The following is a 21,364-nucleotide window of genomic DNA, read 5'->3' on the forward strand; positions in this document are numbered from 1 at the left end:
AAGGAATCTTTCTCATATGAGCAAGGGAAATCTACATGCAAGACAGAATCTGAGCCTACATCAGCAGAGAAGACAGGGATGAACATGTTACACTAAGACACGTCTTGAGATGAATATACTTCTTGGATGAAGCTTACATTTTGACAGAGTATAGCCACAACATAGATAAACAACTTTTTTGAAGGTAGATATGCTATTAGAGTAGAGGAAGGCTACATTAAAGAGTGAATAAATTCACACTAGTGTGGAAACAGCAGATAGGAAGTACGAGAAAACTAGTCTCATCTTGAAGACAATTTAAGGTAGATAGAGATCTCCAATTGCCATGAATTTTCGATATATTGTAGCTCTCAACCTCAGAAACAACATTTGTGAAGGAATAGAGGTATGCGCAATAGAAACTAGCATGCAAAGACAAATCCGTGCATAACACAGAGTACCAGGCAAATATGAGCTAATTGTCCTCAAACTGGGTTTTGAGGTGTTTATATTTCTTCGATTGCAATAATTTTCGGATATGTTCTACTAGACAACCAGATGAACAAGTTTGAAGAGGATGATATTTCGTTTTGAGTTCAGGAGAGAGCAGTTTCGAAGCATGGAATAGAACTGATGGGTTTGGAAGCTATGATGAGTTTAGGAAAGAAATCTTTGGGGAATGGAGAGAACATGAGCTGGTCAAGACTTTGGTATGTGGGAATTATAAAACTGACCAGACTTTGGGAACTAAAAGAGGCAGGCGTAGGATGGTCTGACCTGGGGTTTTTAAATTTTGACTTCTCCAAAATTAAGATTGATCCACTGCACTTCCGTAGATCCCAACTTCCTCATTAAAACTCCGATTTAAGCCCACCACATGTCTACGAACTCATGAGAGCGAGCTCTACGCAATGGTACAACTCTAACTACCAAAACTAGTTCCAAACAAAAAGTGACTAAAGTAGCCCTTACCCCAAGGGCAAAAATGTAACTTCACAAAATAAAATAATTAGTCGGGACAGGGTGTTACACTTTCCTCTAATCACATTTTTTGGTGTGCAATCCATAGGTTCCTTTTAACAAAGTAGTGGGTTGACTCAACTTCTCTGAGTTGACTTACGCGGAAAAACTGTGGGATTATTGTGAGGAGCTTAAGAGAAAAAACGCAGGGAGCACAGTTTTAGTGATGACATCATTGCGAGGAGATGATCTAGTTTTTTAGGGGCTTTATATATGTTTTGCTCAACTAAGGAAGGGGTTTATTGAAGGATGCAAAACCATGGTTGGTTTTGATGGGGCTTTCATTAAAGGACAACTTTTAAGTGCTTTTGGGATTGATGCCAACAATGGCATGTTCCTAATAGCTTTTGCTATTGTGGAGACAGAAAGCAAAGACACTTGGACATGGTTTTTAGATATATTCTTCAATGATGTTGGGGTAAGAGGTACTGGAAATGGATGGGTTTTAATCACTGACAAACAAAAAGGACTGGGGCAAGCAATTGAGGCTTTCAAGCCAGATTCTGAACATAGGCATTGTGTAAGGCATCTGCACAATAATTTCAAAGTTGTTGGGCATGGTAGTTTGGCACTTAAATAGAGGTTGTGGGCTACTGCTAGAAGTACAACACTTCCTTGGTGGGAAGCTGAGATGGACAATATTATGAAAATATCTGCCCCAACTCATGCATGGCTTAAGGATAGGCCAGCAATTCATTGGAGTAGGTCACACTTTACTACTGGGACCAAGTATGATATACTGCTAAACAATTTATATGAATGTTTCAATTCAACAATTTTGAGGCAAGAGATAAACCAATAATCACGATGGTGGAAAGGATAAGAACATATTTGATGTTGAGAGTTGCAAGACAAAAGGAGGTGAAATGGACTCAAAGAATTGGGACAAGGACCTTTCAGATTATTGAAAAGAATTTGAAAGAGAGTGGCTCATGCATTGCACAGAACGCAGGTGAAAATAGGTTTCAAGTCACCCATATGCTTGGTAGGCAATATGCAGTTGATCTAAATACTCACTCTTGCTCTTGTAGAAAATGGGATCTATGTGGCATCCCATGTTGCCATGCCATGGCTGCAATATCAAGGCAACAAATGAGCCCAATGAGTTATGTCAATGAGGTGTATAAGAGATAAGCTTATGATAGGACTTATAGCAATTACATTTCACCAATGCCAAGCCAACAATTATGGAGGAAATCAGGTCATAGGCCAATTAAACCCCCACTATATCACAAAAAAAGTGGTAGGCCAAAGAAGGCAAGGACTAGACCAATTGATAAGATCCCAGAAGGTGCCACTAAGCTTACACTACAACAAAAAGTGAAAAAGACGACCAAAAAAACACGACGGTCTAAGTGAAAACCGTCGTTGTTTTTTAAAAGACGACGGTTTTATAAAACCGCCGTGAAATAACACATTAGACAACTAAAAAATGGAGTTTCAAATGGCTGTTCATAAAACACGACGTACTTAATTTAAAAACCGACGTCTTATTGAAATAGGATTTTCAAGAGGTAAAATCGAAGCCAACAAATAACGGCGGAAGTTATGAACCGACCGACGTAGAAAGTAAAGACGACGGTTTCAAAAAAAGCCGTCGTTTTTACCCGAAATTAACACGACCAAGTTTTCGTATAAGGCGCCGTATAATTACAAATAAATCCACGGCGGTAAAATACAAAATACCGCCGTATTAAATTAATGTACAACTACGGCAAAGGTAAATATAACGACGTCTTTCTCGTATTTCTACGACGACATCTTTAATTCTTACCAAGTTGGGGTTTTCATATAATGACGTATTATATAATTTAACGTCGTATTTGTCCACTTTATACGTCATACATTATATTTAAACCGTCGTCTGAATAAGAATTGTTTTTAACAATTTATTTCTTGGATTTTGTTATCCTACGTCGGTAGATCTACTTAACGACAAGAATTGAAATAACCACGACGGTTTATATAGAAAACCGCCGACATAATCAGATTATTCTGAGATCACAAGGGTTAGGAAATCTTACAAGATGGAACTCTGTTGCTCATCATCATCTTACCAGAAGACAATATTTTAGAGGTTAATGATGTATGTGTAGTTGTGTCTTTGAGATACACAAACGCACATACACATTAACATCCAAAAAATTGCATCTGAAATTTGACGATGGCAGCCTCAGATTTGCAATCAGAGAGACAATTTTTTGGAAGTGAACATTCACATCCAAACAATTGCCTCCTAAAACTTCACGACGGCAGCCACAGATTTGCAATCAGCGAGACAATTTATTGAAAATTGGTGATTTGCAATCAGAGATGAGGTGAGAAGAAGTTGAAACCCTAATCGAATACTTAAACTGAAAGAACCCGTGGAAAAAAACCCTATTTATAATTAAAAAACCAAATCCACGTCGGTTATATTACACATAACGACGTTTAACAAAAATAATCCTCGTCGGTAACAAATACATTACGTCGTTTTCTTCTTACTTAAGACGACAAGAAACAACGACGGTATAACAAAAACAGTCGTTGTTTTATATTTTTATTTGATTTAAATCAGTCACCTAGAAAAGAAACTTTATAAATTCTAGAACATTAATTTCCTCGGGAAAAAAAACTATATGTATAAGGCACTGTTTTTAAAAATAAACTATAAGAAAAAGGAGAAAAAATTATATTTATAATAAAAAAAAATCCACGTCGGTTATATTACACATAACGACGTGTAAAACGAATCCACGTAAAAAAATAATACGCGTTTTAGTTTAGTGTTATCCACGTCGGTATATTACAATAAAACGACGTATATTATGAAAATAAACGTCGTAACTTTAAAATAACCGTCGTGTTAAATATTTCTACCATGACGCGAGATATTGAGTTATCGACTTTTATTTAGGAGTTTACTACGGCGGTACCTACAACACTACTGTCGTATTATGTACCACGTCATAAGTTCAAATTAACGTCGTAGTTTGTCTATTAATACGTCGTCGTTATATGTAAACCGCCGTCTTATTACTATGAAACGGTTTGTATACATATACAACTTTTCGTCTACCTGACTTACACATGCACTGTTTCCAAACCCGAGAAAAATTTCAATCTCCCAGAAAACTTTTCGCCTTTTTCCTTGTCGAGCAATCGCCGAGTATCTCATCGTCTTCCTCTTGTCTTCGTTGTCGCCTCTGAACTTAAACACCAAAATCCGAGAGAAAGCTTTCATTGCACGCAAAAGGTAAGCTTTCATTTCTCTGTTTTTGTTGCTATTTTTGTTGCTATTTTGCATGCTCATACTGTTTTTGTTTTGAAAATCTTTTTACTTTTTTCTGGCGAAAATCATTTTTACTCTTTCAAGTTTGATAAAATACACAGAAAGAGAGGGAAAGTTTCAACTTTGAACACAACTAATTCAACTAAATAAGACGACGGTAGCTTTGTATTTGCGTGGTTAAATATGTAGACCACGACGGTTCGTCAGTCGTCCTAGCGTCGTCTTAAAATGATCTAAGTTGTTTTTAAACAGACTGTCAAATTTTTATTTGCTTGTTTAGTTGCAGGTTTGATTTCTCTGAACCATGGTTTTCGTTTTTCCTAATTTGATAAAATACAGAGAGAAAGAAAGTAGGGTTTGGTATCTTATATAGACGACGGTATCTTATTATTGACGCCGTGTGAATGTTCATACCACGACGTTGTTTTAAGATACCGTCGTCTATAAAAAGATGCCAAAGCTTTTTTTCTTTCTATTTTATCAAATTAGGAAAAACAAAAACCATGTTTCAGAGAAATTAAACCTGCAATCAAACATTCACAGAGAAAGAAAAATGTTTTTGGTTTCTTATAAATACGACGGTAGCTTATTATTCACGTCGTGTGAATATCCATAACACGACGGTATATTAATATTTACGTCGTGTTAATATGAATATCACGACGTCGTGTAAATATCGCCGTAATAAGTTCTTTTTACGTCTTATTTAATATTGTTTCGTCGTTGTTTAAACATTTGTATTGTTTCTTCTTTAAACATTTATTACGTCTGATGTTATGTTATTACGTCGTGTAAAATCTTATCATACGTCGTAGTTTATAAATAACCGTCGCTTTGTGTTCTAATTTTTTCCCGAAATATTTTCACTTGCAGGTTTGTTTATTCTCAGTAACCATGGTTTCTCAAGACCAAAGTAAGTACTCGGCTCCAAAAAATGGAGGTAAGGAGCTTGGAATGGAAACTCCTCAAGACAAGCCCTTGAAGAAGATGAAGTTTGTTTCATCTGCTGAGACAGAACCAAGCAGCCCGACAACAATTTCGAGGATTCAAAGTCAGGTCGAGGTATGAGCACAATGCCTCGTGTTGTGAAGAGAAAATTGCAGAAAATCAAGCCAGTTGTTGAGTACAATAAAAGGGGGAAAGGATGTGGCCCTGCACATACTGAGATGCAGTCCTACATTGGTGTGTTGGCACGCTCCAGAGTCCCACTTGTGGACAAGAAATGGGCTGAAATCCCCAATGATATAAAGGAGCAGATTTGGGAAGCCGTTGACATGGCTTTTGTGGTAGGTCAAGGGGGCAAGACCTCGGTGTTATCTTCTGCTGCCAAGAAATGGAAGGATTTCAAGTCTACACTGACAAGGCATTATATCCTTCCATACATCAAGGAGAGGGAGAAATTAAGCCAACCCAAGTATATAAATTCATAGAGAAAGCAGAATGGGATGCCTTTGTAGCTTCAAGGTTATCCAAAGAATTTGAGTCTGTGCATTCTCAACATGCACAGATTAGGGAGAAACTTGAGTACAATCATCGATTGTCTCGAAAAGGATATGCTGGTTTGGAGGATCAATTGGAGGAAACCATGCCTGGGGTAGAAATTGATCGATCTACCTTATGGAAGAAAGCTAGACAGGACAAACATGGTAACATCCCAGATCCAAAGGTGGCAGAGAAAGCAAAATTAATTGTAAGCCTACACACTCTGTTTTAAATTTTTATTAAACTGTATATATAATTCTTATTACGTCTAATGTTATATTTTTTCGTCGTGTCAATGATTTTACTACGTCGAAATATTTTAAAAAACGTCGTGAAAGATCTAAAACTGGAATCACAACTCGTTTTCTGTAAGTATAGATAAGACGTCGGTGGTTAATTTTTTCGTCGCTTTTAATGTTATTACTACGTCGAAATGTTTTCAAAAACGCCGTGAAAGATCTAAATCTGGAATCACAACTCGCTTTTCTGTAATTACGAAAAAGACGCGGTGGTTTATAACGTCGAGTTCTATTTTGGTGCGTCGCTTTTAAACATCTAACCACGTCGGTTTTAATTAACGTCGTTATAAATATATTATAACGTCGAGTTCTATTTTGGTGCGTCGTGTGAAATTATATACTGCGTCGTTTGTTTATAAATAACCGTCGTGTGTTTTCTTGTGTGACTTTTTTGTATGTCTTTGTTTTAGGATGAATTGCAAAAACAAGTGGCTGGCAGTCTGAGTGTAACTGGCAGTAATGATGTCTTGACCTTGGCTTTGGGTCCCGAGCATCCAGGGAGAGTAAGAGGGGTAGGTGCTGGGATTTCCCCTAGGCAATTCTTCAATTTACCTAGACCACAGAGGGTAAAGTTTGCTGATCAATTGAAGGAAAGTGTAAGACTTGTCCTTCAAGAGGAGACTAAGAAGATGGAAGCTAGAACCAAACAATTAGTAGAGGCTGAGAGGGAACATTTACTAAGTCAGCTTTCCCACCTCATCCCCAATTTTGATCCAAGCATGCTTAAACCGAAAACTAGCCCCTCTCAAAACCAAGGTCTACAGCAAAGCCCCATAAATCCAATGTCTGATAAAGCTAGCTGTTCTGGGGCTGAAGGGAGATCCCAACATTTAGAGGATGATACTGCCAAAAATGGGGAGCAGCAGGAAGAAACGGTAACATAACTGAACTTTGAATTCTCTGTTTTTTACATTAGACGTCGTTATTATGAATAAACCCGTCGTTTTAAAACCATACCACGACGATTTTATAAATAACCCGTCGTTTTTATTTAAATATCACGTCGTATTTAGTTTACTTGTTTTACACGCCACTAGACGTCGTACTTTGTGGTTTTTAGACGACGGTTTTAGTCCTTAACGACGTAATATACAATTACCATGACGTTTATTATTTACCATCGTTTAATAATTTTAAGACGTCCATAATTCTTACATACCGTCTTAGGTTATGCCTTACCATGACGTTTTGGTTTAATTTTTTTACTCTCTGTACAATTTGTCTTATATATATATTTCTTTATTATTTAAAACAGAAATCTGGGGCTTTAGATAATCAAGATGAAGAGAAGAAAGGAGAAAACAAAGATGAAGGGAAGAAGGAAGAAAAACAAGAGAAAAAAGATGAAGGACAAAAGGAAGAAACAAATGATGAAGAGAAGAAAGAAGAAGAACAAGAAGAAGAAAAGCATGACGAGGAGGTATATTCTCATAACTTTGCCTTTTTAATTTGTTTTTCACATTTCAGACGTCGATATTTTTCTTTAAACCGTCGTTTGTTTTCACATTAGACGTCGGAATTTATTTTCTACGACGTCTATAGTTATATAAAACGACGGTATTTAATTATCGTCGTTTAAATTATAATAAGACGACGTTTTTTAATTTAAACCGTCGTTTTTAATGAATTACCACGTCATTTTATTTTGCTTTATTTCTTTAAACAGGGTACTGAAGTAGTTGATTATTCGAATGTGGAGGTGCCATCTTCCTTACAGTCCCTTTGTCGTTATGTGGAAACGACACTAAAGCCTCAGGAGAAGATCATGACCTTCAACATTGAGAAGGAGGTGTTTGGTGCAGCTCGAAGTACCTTCATCTTGCATGAAGATATTACACAGTTTGCAGGCATGGAAGAAATTGGGGCTACTGTGGTTGCAGTATATATGAGGTTTGTCATAATCAAATATCAAACATTATATCATAAGACGTCGGTTGTTTAATTATTACGTCGTTTTAAACCACTAAAAACGTCGTTCTTTTTCTACCGTCGTGATAAATTAGTTATCACGTCTGTTTCTATTTCATTTCGTCGTGTGAAATTGTATAATACGTCGTTTGTGTATAAATAACCGTCGTTTGTTTTATATATTTAGGTGCTTATATGATGTTTTGAGAGACGCAAATATGTGCAGCATGGTTGGCTTTATCGACCCTGCTCAAGTTAGTGCCAACGCTGGGTCACTAAGCGACAGATCACGAATTGTAGCCAGTCGACTTCAAAAAACAGATGGTGAACAGATTTTCATGATGCCTTACAATCCAGGGTTAGTCTCCTTAAAAGGATTTTGTTTGTATGATTTTCACTAATTGACCACTTATAAAACTGTTTAACTAATTCTGTGTCGTTTGAAACATCTAACCACGTCGGTTATTTATTTATTGAGTCGTTTGAAACAACTAACCACGTCGGTAGTTAATTATCGTCGTGATAAATTTATAATAACGTCGATGATTAAGTTATTACGTCGTGTGAAACTATATAATACGTCGGTTTTTATATTAACCGTCGTTTTTTATTTTATTTTTGTGCAGCCGTCATTGGGTCTTGCTGATTGTGAGGGCAAAGAGGGAAACCGTCTATTTTCTGGATCCTCTGCCTGGAAATCGTGTGGTTGATGAGGAGGGCAAAAACATCGTGAATAGTGCTTTAAAATTTATAATTCCCACATAGGCGACCAGGCCGTAAAGCACCAATCTGAAAACTCGCCAGGGCACACCAAAGCAACCCAGCAGTGTCGAATGCGGGTATTATGTGATGCGCTTCATGAGGGACATCATCATGGATCCTTCCTTGGAGTTTGAGAAGAAGGTAAGAATAAAATTTTCAGAAACATTTTTTGTGGTTTTTTGTATTATCAACGACGGTCATTTAAAATTACCGTCATTGAATCGATATACTACGTCGGTTATGATAAAACAACGTCGTCTGTCTCTGAATTTCTTTTTGTAAAGCTTAATAATCATTGTTTATGGATTGCAGTTTGCCAAGGGAAAAGATCAAGCGCCATACCCCCAAGCAGCCATTGATGAAGTCAGGAAAGAATGGGCAGAGTTTGTTTGCCTTCATATGGATTAGATGATTGTTGGAACACTTGATATTTTTATATAATATATAATTTTTTCTATAATATATAATGTCCAAATTTTGTTTATAATATACATCCTTTTTTTCCCTGAAAATTTGTTGAGGTTTTCATATTATAAAAGAAAAAACAAATTGCGTAACCGACGTGTAATAACTTTCCAACGACATAATTATGTAAAAACCGACGTAAAATGATATTTAGACGTGATGGGGCGTACATAAGACGTCGTTTTGATGACAATTTCGCCATGGTTTCGCTTTTAAACGACGTGCTTTTGAACAAGTAAGTCGTTTATTAGGGTTTAGGTTAATACCTTATAACGACGGTGATTAGGTCGTTGAATATGTATTTTACGTCTGATGGTGAAACATCCGCCATGGTTTCTCTTTTCAACGACGTCTTTTTACATGTGAGTCGTTTATTATTATTTACAACGTCGTGGTTTGTTGTTGACATAAGAATATTTTATTATTTTTAATTCAAAATTTTAAAAATAAATTTAAAATAAATTCAAAAAATTCAACTTCAACTCCTATGAAGTCATTGATATATTTTCTTCCCCCTAAAACCCAAAAAAATGCAGTTTGTGTAATAAAAGATTAAAATGTCCAACCTAAATAAAATTGTTTTGATGAGTCATAGCATCACTTACATAGTTTGATGGTTTAGGGTCTAGGGTTTGGGGATTAGGGTTGTTATTTATTAGGGTTTATGGTTAAAGTATAATTTTTGGGGTTTAGGGTTTATGTTTGTTATTTCTTAGGATGTAAAACCATAAACAATTTTATAAAATTAAATTTTACAAATATATAATTTAGGGTTTTAAAGTTTAGGGTATTACTTTTAACGACGGTGATTGAGTCGTGGAATATGGAGTTTACGTCGTATGGCGAAAAATCCGACGTCGTTTCTCTTTTAAACGACGTTTTGTTTACACGTGAGTCGTTTGTTATTGTTTACAACGTCGGTAGTTAATTAACCTCGCCGTGGTTTGTTGTTGACATAAGAATATTTTATTATTTTTAATTCAAAATTTTAAAAATAAATTTAAAATAAATTCAAAAAATTCAACTTCAACTCCTATGAAGTCATTGATATATTTTCTTCCCCCTAAAACCCAAAAAAATGCAGTTTGTGTAATAAAAGATTAAAATGTCCAACCTAAATAAAATTGTTTTGATGAGTCATAGCATCACTTACATAGTTTGATGGTTTAGGGTCTAGGGTTTGGGGATTAGGGTTGTTATTTATTAGGGTTTATGGTTAAAGTATAATTTTTGGGGTTTAGGGTTTATGTTTGTTATTTCTTAGGATGTAAAACCATAAACAATTTTATAAAATTAAATTTTACAAATATATAATTTAGGGTTTTAAAGTTTAGGGTATTACTTTTAACGACGGTGATTGAGTCGTGGAATATGGAGTTTACGTCGTATGGTGAAAAATCCGACGTCGTTTCTCTTTTAAACGACGGGTTGTTTACACGTGAGTCGTTTATTATTGTTTACAACGTCGGTAGTTAATTAACCCCGCCGTGGTTTTTCATAGTTTTAACGCCTCTTTTGATTTTGCGTGGTACATATTTTACCACGACGTCCTTAATGTAATTAGCGTCATGTTTAATGTTAAATTTTAACGACGCGTGTTTTTTCGGTCGATGTTTTAAAAAGCGCGGTTTCTTAAAATATTCGAGGACCTAAAATTTTCAGATTTGGCTCTTATTTTTATACTTCTAACCCTGAACCCTAAAATTGTTAGATTTCGCGCAACATAACATTTCGCTCTCTCACTTCATCTCTAATTCAAAGTTGGGCCAGGCTGTGTCAAATCCAATTTGGTCATAATCTGTGAGCTCTGCCAACCTGTAAGTACAAACCCTCTCTTCCCCTTGTAAATTCATTGAATGATATATTACGTTGTTTTGTTAAAGGGTTTTAGGTATATGTTTTGCGATCTGTTAATAATGTTGTTAAAGGGTTCATGGATTTTCTGTTTAATGTTTTCTTGATCACTCTCTGTTATGTTGAATTGGGAATGGATTTCATTTTGTCGGATCTTTTAATCACTCTCTGTTATGTTGAATTGGGAATGGATTTATTGTTTTCATGCTTAGTATATGTTGGTTTCACGTATATGTTAGTTTCTTGCTTGGTTTCATGTCTATGTTGTGTTGTTAATAGGGTTTTCGGATCTTGAAAATAAACTGTTTAACGACGCGTTTTCAGAGCATACAACGACGGTTTTTACTTTAAACCGTCGTTGTTATTACTACACGACGGTGTTATGTAACTACCGTCGTGGTTATAATTAGACGACGTAAAATCCGTCTATAAATGTCAAATACGTCTGTTTTTGTTTAAAAACCGTCGTCTATGTTGTATATTACTTGCTATTAGACTTTATATAATCTGCTATAGTGATGGTCATTGCTTTCCTTTTCACTTTATTATATATAATAGGGTATAGTGTCGGAGATGGATAAGTCATGGATGCACTCGGATAGAAGATCGAAGGCATATGAGTTAGGGGTGGAAGCATTTTTGAACTTTTCTGTAGAAAATCTTCTAACTACCACACATATCCGTTGTCCATGTGTTAAATGTGTTAATTTGAAATTGTTTGGGGTTGGAATTATAATGGATCACTTATACTTTAATGGAGTTGACCAAAGCTATAAGAATTGGACATTTCACGGAGAACCTTGGGAAGCAGCTACTAATGCTAGTAGAAATGTTGAAGAAGATGATGACCATAGTAGGTACAGTTTTGTGTCTGAAGAAATAGAGATGGATGATAATGATTTTGGTGATTTTGGATCTGATCCTTATGAGTTTGCCAATGTGATTGGGGATGGAGATCAACCATTGTACCCTGGTTGTAGAAAGTACACGAAGTTATCGGCATTAGTGAAGTTGTATAATTTGAAGGCAAAATATGGGATGAGTGATGGCTGTTTTACAGAATTATTGATACTTCAAGGCGATTTGCTTCCAGAAGGAAATACAATACCGGCCTCTATGTATGAGGCAAAAAAGACTTTGTGTGCATTGGGGCTGAGTTATGAGAAAATGCATGCATGCCCCAATGATTGCATCTTGTATAGGAAGGAGTATGAGGATTTAACTCATTGTCCTAATTGTGGTATCTCAAGGTGGAAGGAAGGCAAAGATTCAATCTTGAAAGAGGGTGTGCCAGCGAAGGTGGTGTGGTATTTTCCTCCAATTCCAAGGTTTAAAAGGATGTTTCGATCACATGAGACTGCTAAGAGTTTGACTTGGCATGCTGCTAGAAAATCAATTGACGGTTATATGTCTCATCCAGGTATTCCCGTCTTGGAAACTTCTTGATGATAAATGGCCCGAGTTTGGTAATGAGCCGAGAAACTTGAGATTGGCTCTGTCATCCGATGGATTCAATCCCCACAGTTCTCTAAGTAGCAGATATAGTTGCTGGCCGCTTATCTTAGTTACATATAATCTCCCTCCATGGCTGTGCATGAAACGAAAGTTCATGATGTTGACCTTATTGATTTCCGGTCCTAAACAGCCCGGAAATGATATAGACGTCTACTTGGAGCCTTTGATTGATGATTTAAAATCTTTGTGGGATGGGATTGGAGGAGTGTATGATGCACATAATGGAGAATACTTTACACTCAGAGCTGCATTAATGTGGACAATTAATGATTTCCCCGCCTATGGAAACTTATCTGGTTGTGTTGTTAAAGGATATAAAGCTTGTCCAATATGCGGCGATGATACACCTAGTCACAGGTTGAAAAATGGCCACAAAATTTGTTACATTGGGCATAGAAAATGGTTACCGATCAATCATCCATATAGGAGGCAACGTGCAGCTTTTAATGGGAAACCTGAATATGGCACGCCTCCTGAGCCATTAACCGGAGAAGAAGTGCTGCATATGGTTGAAGATGGTGACAGAGTTTGTTGGAAGAAGAAATCAATATTCTTTGATCTCGAGTATTGGAAATACCTTCCTGTGAGGCATGTCCTAGATGTTATGCACATTGAGAAGAATGTTTGCGATAGTATCATTGGTACATTGCTGGAGATCCCGGAAAAAATAAAGATGGGATTGCTGCTCGATTAGATTTATTGAACATGGGGGTCAAAACTGATTTGCAACCCGAGTATGGAGAAAGACGTACTCGTTTGCCTCCCGGGCCTTGGAATTTGTCAAGAGCAGAGAAGAGAGAGGTTTGCAATTCTTTCTATGGTATGAAGGTCCCTGAAGGTTATTCTTCAAATATAAAAAATCTTGTATCTTTACAAGATTCAAGACTTCTTGGCCTTAAATCACATGATTGTCATACCTTAATGCAACAATTGCTCCATGTGGCAATTCGTTCTGTTTTGGAGAAGCCTGCAAGGTATGCAATAACTCGTTTGTGCTTCTTCTTCAATGCTATATGTGCAAAGACTGTTGATGTTTCCAAGCTAGATAAGTTGGAAGAAGATGTAGTAGTTACTTTGTGTTTGCTTGAGAAGTACTTTCCCCCTTCATTCTTTGATATCATGGTTCATCTAGTAGTACATCTTGTCGAGAAGTTCGTCTGTGTGGGCCAGTATATTTTAGATGGATGTACCCGTTTGAAAGATATATGAAAGTGCTAAAGGGGTATGTTCAGAATCGTACATCGTCCCGAAGGTTGCATTGCTTGAGCGGTATATAGTCAAGAAGTCAGAGTTTTGTACCGAGCATTTATCCGATGTTAGTACAGTTGGAGTGCCTTCAAGCCAAAAGATGGGAGTTTCAAAGCCATTATCAGGTTGCACAGTGAGCGTAGTTGATCGGGACTGTTGAACCAAGCACATCTATATGTCTTGGAGAATACGGAGGAAGTCCTACCTTATATCGAGTACGTATGAGTTTTATTCTTTAAGTTTCCATTTTAAATTATTTCTTATGTTTATCTTATATGTTTGGGACCGTAATACTTGAATTTTGTGTGTCATGTAGGCAACATATGATTCACATCCAGACCACTTATCCAAAATTTAGAAAGAGAACAAAGTGGCTGCAGGATAAGCACAATAGCACTTTCATTCAATGGCTACGCTTCAAGGTATATGTTATTGAATAACATATTGGACTTTTAATTTTCTTCTTTCTATGTTAGATTGAATGAAGTTATATGATTAATTTGCAGGTTCAAAGTGAACTTAATGAGGAAGACAATCATGGCGTATCAGAAAATTTAAGGTGGCTAGCAATGGTCCAAACATGGCAAAGTGCCATTATATAGGAGCTATCTCATTAAAGGTATTAAATTCAACATCAAGGCACAAGATGATGTGCGGACAACTCAAAATAGTGGAGTTTATTTACTTGCACATACTATGCAAGTTGCTAGTGCCAAGGATAAAACCCAATTCTCTCAAATATGGGTTTCTATGGTGTCATTCAAGAAATTTGGGACCTTGACTACTAAAAGTTTACAATCCCAGTCTTTAGGTGTGATTGGATTGATAATACTTGGTCTTGTAGTGGACGAACTTGGATTTACCCTTGTAGATTTGAGTAAAATTGGACATAGGAATGACCAATTTGTTTTGGCTTCTCAAGTCAAACAAGTATTTTTTGTTGACGACCCGATGCATCGTGGTTGGTCGGTAGTGTTATCAATGCCTAATAGAGAATATAATGATGTTATTGGTGATGATGTCTTAGGTGATGTGAGAATTGAGTGTGAGCCATTTACTAGGGGGATGCCAAATGTTGACACATTTGATGAAGTGGTGGTTGAGTTAGGGAGTCAAAATATTCGAGATGGGTGTGAAGATATATGGGTTGAATGATGCTTTTAATTGGCAGTGTATGACATTAATTTTGTAATATATTGTAATGTGATTTCTTCACTTTCATTATACAGGTTTTGGCCACAAAACAATCGAACAAAAATTACTGGTTCCAGATTACAAAACACGATGGTTTTGATAAAAATGTAATAAAACGACGTCTGTTCTAATAAATAACGACGTTTTGGAGCATTCAACGACCGCAATATATTTACCGACGTCTTAAAGCAAAGTAACAATGAAGAACCACGACGCTATTGTGAAACAGTAATCCAGGATAACACGTCGGACAAGCATAAAGAACCGCCATGTAATTCAAAATAACACGACTCCAATCCCATAATACCGACGTCTAAAAGATGAGAATTTTAACTGAACGTTACAAAAGACGACGTCGTCATGAATTTACCACGTCGTAAGTTCTTTAATAAACGAAGTGGAAAAGGATGAATTCACGACGGTATTTGAAGTCCATTAAATTCGTCGACGTTAAGATGAATTAGACGACGTTAATTTTTTTAATGAAGACGTATAAATTATTAAACACGACGGTCTTTTTCATGGTACCGACGTTGTATATAACGACAACGTCGTCCTTATAAATTACTGTGTCGTAATTAATGACCCCATCATTTTTTCCACGTCGTTTATTTTCAAAATATGACGTATAAATTCTGTAATACGGCTCTCATTTATTTGGAACCGACGTTGTTTATTCATTTAAACGTCGTCTAAGTAAATACATACGTCGTAATTAATTAACCTGACATCTATTTCCACGTCATAATTCATAAAAAATCGAAGTGGAAAATTTATTTTACGACGGTTGTGGGAAATGTTGTGACGTAGTAGGTGTCAATAACGTCGTCTATTATGATTGTAAAGACGTCGTATTTATATTTGTCATCTGTTTCCTTTTTAACGACGTTTTTTTTGTTGGAGTTGGTCGTCTATTCTCATCCTCGACTGTTTTTTATGTCTTTTTGCAGCACAAAGACGTCGGTTTTTATTTTTTGATGACGTTTTTTGGTTTAACAACGACGGTTATTCACCGTCGTGGTTTTGTTATGGAAAAGATGTCGGTGGATTCCACGACGATTTGAAAACAGAATACACGACGGTGAATACCCGTCGTGGTTTTCCTTTTTTGTAGTAGTGTTAGGAGATATGGAATTGTAATCCATTGCTTAGTTTTTGGAGGAGAAGACCATAATGCTACTAATCGTGGAAGGGTATATGGCAATATAGGAAGAGGTAGAGGGAGAGGAAGAGTAAAAAGCATGGGAAGAGGAACCAACTTAGTCCATCAATTTGAAGAGTTATTCTAATGTAGACAAACAAAGTTACAGGTAAAGGATGTGAAATTATGATTGAATGTTTTAATTGGATGGCTCATTTGAATTATTTTAATTGTGATTAATTTCATTTGTAGGCAATTAGAGGAGGTTTGACAAGGACTGCAGCCACTGCAAGCCAAACAGCTCTAACCGATATTGCTAGCCAAGCAAGTCGAACCAATGTTGCTTCATAGCTAGCTCCATGCAATTTAGCTTCACAAGCAGGTCCAAGCAATTTTGATTCACAACCACAGTCTGTTGTTACCACTCAAAACACTTCCATGCCACAATGGAAAAGGTTCAAATCTCCTGCAAAAAGCGCAAGGCCATGAAGGTAAAGTAGATGATGGATTGCATGGGTATTTTGAACGGATGGCTATTTTTGGATGGATTTTGGAATGTATATTGTAAACAAATAGGCCAGTAGATGTTGGAATGTATATTTTGAAGAGATGGCTAGTAGATGTTGGAATGTGCATTTTGATATGATGGCTATTATGGATGGATTTTGGATGTATTTCAAATGTTGGAATGTATATTTTGTAGTAGATGTTGGAATGTGTATTTTGAACTGATGACTATTTTGGATGGATTTTGGATATATTTCAAATGTTGGAATGTATATTTTGAACATATGGCTATTTTGGATGGATTTCAAATGTTGGAGATATTAATATGTTGAATTTGGATGGATTAGAAACGTTGGATGTTGAATTTTGAAGTGTTTCACAGATTAATCTACACCAAGAACACCTACATTATGTTTCTGTTGTAATTTTGGGTCCATATTTATCTTTTGCTTGATACTGGTTTTTGGATTAGTGTAGGCTTTATGCCTTGCTTTTGTTTTACTGCTCTGCTTGCAGTTTCTAGGTATTTTGCCTTGGTGTGTGCCAAATGGTAAGTATTCTGTTATCCAAAAAACAAAGAAGGCTTACATTCAACCATATGCATGAAGCCAAATCTACATTGAACCAAATCAAAAGGCCACTACATTCGTTAAGCCAAAAGAAAAGGCCACTACATTCAACCAAATCAAAACCTACATTCAACCAAATAAAAAGCTAACTAATACAGTAAACAACAACAAAATTACAACCAAATAACTCAGCAGCACACTTTGATATTTTTTCTCTCTGTCTCTTAACTCTTGCACAATCTTCTTGTCTTTAGCTATTTTCTCTTCCAATGAGTTCATTCGTCTCAACAATCTACATATGACATGTTTGACATGCTCAGACATTTTCGGGTCCTTCCAAGCCTTCCAACCATAGCCACCACCATACTTCTCTCTACAACACACATATGACCTCCTCCCTGCATTTTCATCAAACCAGCAAGCAATCGTTTCAGCCTCAAATCCAACCAGCAGATACGCACCACATCATCCTCAATAATAAAAGTGGTCGAACTTGATTCGGTAGAAGCTGCACGTCTATTCCTATGCATCCTATCTTCAACTGCAATTTCTTCTCTTGTTCATGAAATTGATGAACATAAGCAACATGAGAAGGTTAGAACGCCTGCAAATGGGGTTGGGTTCTGTCATCAAGGGTGGGTTCTGTGAAAAAGGGTTGGTTTCTGTTGAATTGCCAAGTCTGATTTCATACGAAGAGATGGTTTCGTTAAAAAAAAGGTGGTTTAGTTCAAAAAGGGGTGGTTTCATTTAAAAAAAAAAAGGGTGGTTTCGTTCCAATAAAAGGGGGAAGAGGTATAAATGGACGAGATTACCCATGTTGGCTGTGCAAATCTCACGGCCTGGTGCTCCGGGCCGAGGGGATGTGTGTTAACACGTGACGTCCTTCTTTTGGATGCGGTGCGGTTGTGCGCGAGCGTGCCAGCACGGTCTATTATGCGTCGAGATGGTGATGAGGTTTGGATAGAAGATGGTTAAATGATGCCCCTGTTTTGAGTTCGACTCCTAATCAAACGATTGTGGCCGAGAGAGGAACCGATCTCGCCGTCAGTGTTCACGGCCTGAGCTACAAGGCCGTTTAGTGGTGGTGTTGGTGGCGGGTTTTAGGCGATGCTCTAGCGCGTTGCTCAGAGAGCAACGGTCGTATGATATATGGGGTGAATGAGACGATAACAGAGATGGTGCTCCGGCGCCTTGAAAACCAAGGGTCGTATGATATATTGATGAATGAATTTTCCTTACAATCTACGACTACTCCTAGGAAAACAAATAAAGGTATTGAAAGTGCATGACATGAAAATATAATTTGCTCCGTGGGAGGCTTTTAGTTTGGTGTTTGAACCCTTTGAATGTAGTCTTGAGCTTAGTATTTATAAGGGGTGTCTTGGAGGGACAATCGAGGCCGAAAAGATCTGCATGGTGGAGTCTGATTGGGGTAAATGGGTAGTCAAATCGGCATTTGGGATTGTGAAGCATGGTGGTATGACCCCCATAGATCCTGGTAAATCTCGGCCACCGCCTGATCGTGGGTTCTGCCCCCTTGGTCGTGGGAACGTATTTAATGCCCTGGTCTGGTGGTTAGTGATATGACCTTAAGTTGTAAGATTACTTGTGAGAATATTTGCGCCTAACCACTCTGATTTCCATCACCAAATCCTGACTTCACTCACTTCCCCTCTCCTCTCGTGCATTAAATGCTTCTTGTGACTAGTGGGTTTGCTGCGATAGTCAGAGGCATTACTTCATTAAATGGGGCGTGGGACCCTGAGGCCACGTAGCGATTTAACCACAGTATCTTTGGCATGTCCTTTACAGCCTTCGGCTTCACCTATAATACCGCGATCGCGTCGAGAGGATTCGCCTTTGCAGCTTTTCTTTTGTTTTTAGGAAGGCGAAATGCCTAACGAAAAGTGGCCGTTTCAGTTCATAAGTAGGTGCTAGGGCCGAACGGAGGTTTGTTCGGTCAGTTTATGACCGTGATTTATTAGGCACAAACACCTCAACAGACGACTCACATTCACGTTGTATTTTTTATGGAGATTTGGTTGGAATTGTGGAAAAGTTAACGGTGTTGAGGCCCAAAAAATCCAAGGCTGGGCCCAAATATATTTCTAGCCCAATACGATACCTAACTTGGGAAGAAATCCAACTTGGGTATACAAGAGTTCGTCATATGAGCTTGGACACGTGCCACACCAAGCAAATAAGCAACACGCCACGCTACAAACGTGCCACTGCCATTTATTTTGGACTGAAAATTGATTATTTGGACCATTCAATACATATTCGTGGCCCCAATAATCAAGGGGGCTAATGTTGATGCCCAAAAAATCCAAGGTTTGGCCCAAATATATTTCTAGCCTAGTGCGACACCTAACTTGGGAAGAAACTCAACTTGGGTATGCAAGAGTTCGTCATATGCAGCGCACACGTGCCACGCCAAGCAAATAAGCAACACACCACGCTACAAGCTTAAGTGGGCCCAAGCCACTCAAATGTCTGGGGCTTGCTGAGCGGGTTGTGGTATGGATGGTTACGAGTATTCACGAGGCCTATTGATGGTCCAAGGAGTGGAAGTTTTGGGCTACTTGGAGGCACCAAAACTCAAGCCCATTCTATGAGCCCAAACATATGGGTAAGCATGAGAGAAAACCCAATAGTCCATCACTTTAGGAAGCTAGCCCATTCCCTTAGTAAACTAACCTATCACCCTAAGAAGGCCTAAATGATCAAGAAAATATCTGAAAGTCTCCAGCACATGGTTGGACACAAAACCATGACAAAAGCCAAAAGCCACTCACGTCTGCAGGCTGCTAGGAATCTCCAGCATATAGCCAAAGACAAATCCCAACACAAGCCATCAAAAAACCAAAGGATACTTGAGCAAAACACCCTTCAAACCAGCGTCCTTACCCATTTCTTTCTCCCACAAGCTCTTGTCATGGAAGAGGGAAGGAAAGAAGGTGAGGAGGTAGCCAAAAATGGGAGTTCATTACTGAAGCAGCTGCAGGAAAGCCTTAGAGCTCCCAAAAATCTTGTCTTTGTGTATTTGGACAAAGGAAGATTTCACAAAATGGGATGAGTCAAAGGGAGAGAAGAGAAATGAAAAGGGAGACTTGGCAAAATTAGAGAGAACCAACTAGGGTTTTCTTGGGAAGAATGAGCTTCCAGCGCCTATAAAAGGGAGGCACCTTCTACCCACCAAAACAACTCAAGAAAAGGCAAGTAGCACACATCCAGAGAGCAAGCTTCATCTCTCATCCCTTGAACCTCTGCAATTTCGAGCCCCATTCCTCTATCTTCTCCCATTTTCTCCTCTGGTAAATTGTTTCAGAGCTTGACAAAGCTTTCGTCAAGCTACTGGAAATTACTCAACGCACCCATTGTTATTCCCCCATCTCTCTCTCTCTTCAACGAATCCTTTTAGAATCTTGCCTTAAAACCTCTATTTCTCATAGGAAATCGTAGCTCTTTCTCTCTTTCATGCTAAACTCATGAATGCTCAGCTCCCATGCCACAAGCTTCTCATGCCAAGCCAAGAATTTATCTGTAAGTGACTGTTGGTTTCATTGGTGAAGAAGACCAAGGTATTTCTTAGGGCTCAGCTACCTTTTCGAAACACTCTTGGGGTCTGATCCTTGAACTCATACTCAAGGGGCAATTTCATACATTTGGCTCTTTACAGCAGCCTAAGCCCATTAGTAGCTGCTTGAACAAAAAGCCCCTACAAACGGCAGGGGCTAAATTGGTGAATAAATTAATACGAAAGTTAAATTGGCTGAAAAAATAATCTAGGGTGGACATATCGACAGTTGAAATAGTCCAGGGGTTACTCTGCAGTTTACCCTTATTTTTGTCCACTCACATCTTTACTATTTTGTGCCCCCCAGGCAGTCAATGAGTACTGGACCACCACTTGAGGGCATCTCTTCTTCTGCTACTCTTCCAATTTTCCTCATGTAGGATTTCCTCTTATTTTTGTTATAATTTCTCTTTGTTGTTGTTGAGGCCCAAAAAAGTCACGGGAAGCTCAAAGACATTTAAAGCCCAATATAACATATAATGTCGGTCATGCGTTAATCCAAGCTGTATTTTGGGCTTTAATTCATTAAATAAATATAGAAATAGCGTACATGCCATGCCGAACTAA

General features: G+C 37.7%; 1 pseudogene; it reads left to right on the forward strand.

Moving 5' to 3' along the window:
- Positions 1-1,111: 1,111 nt before the first annotated feature.
- Positions 1,112-18,804, forward strand: LOC148916841 (uncharacterized; annotated as a pseudogene).
- The last annotated feature ends 2,560 nt before the right edge of the window (positions 18,805-21,364 follow it).

The sequence above is a fragment of the Prunus mume genome, linkage group LG5 (assembly GCF_029339155.1).
Source record: "Prunus mume cultivar Tortuosa linkage group LG5, ASM2933915v1, whole genome shotgun sequence".
NCBI lineage: Eukaryota > Viridiplantae > Streptophyta > Magnoliopsida > Rosales > Rosaceae > Prunus > Prunus mume.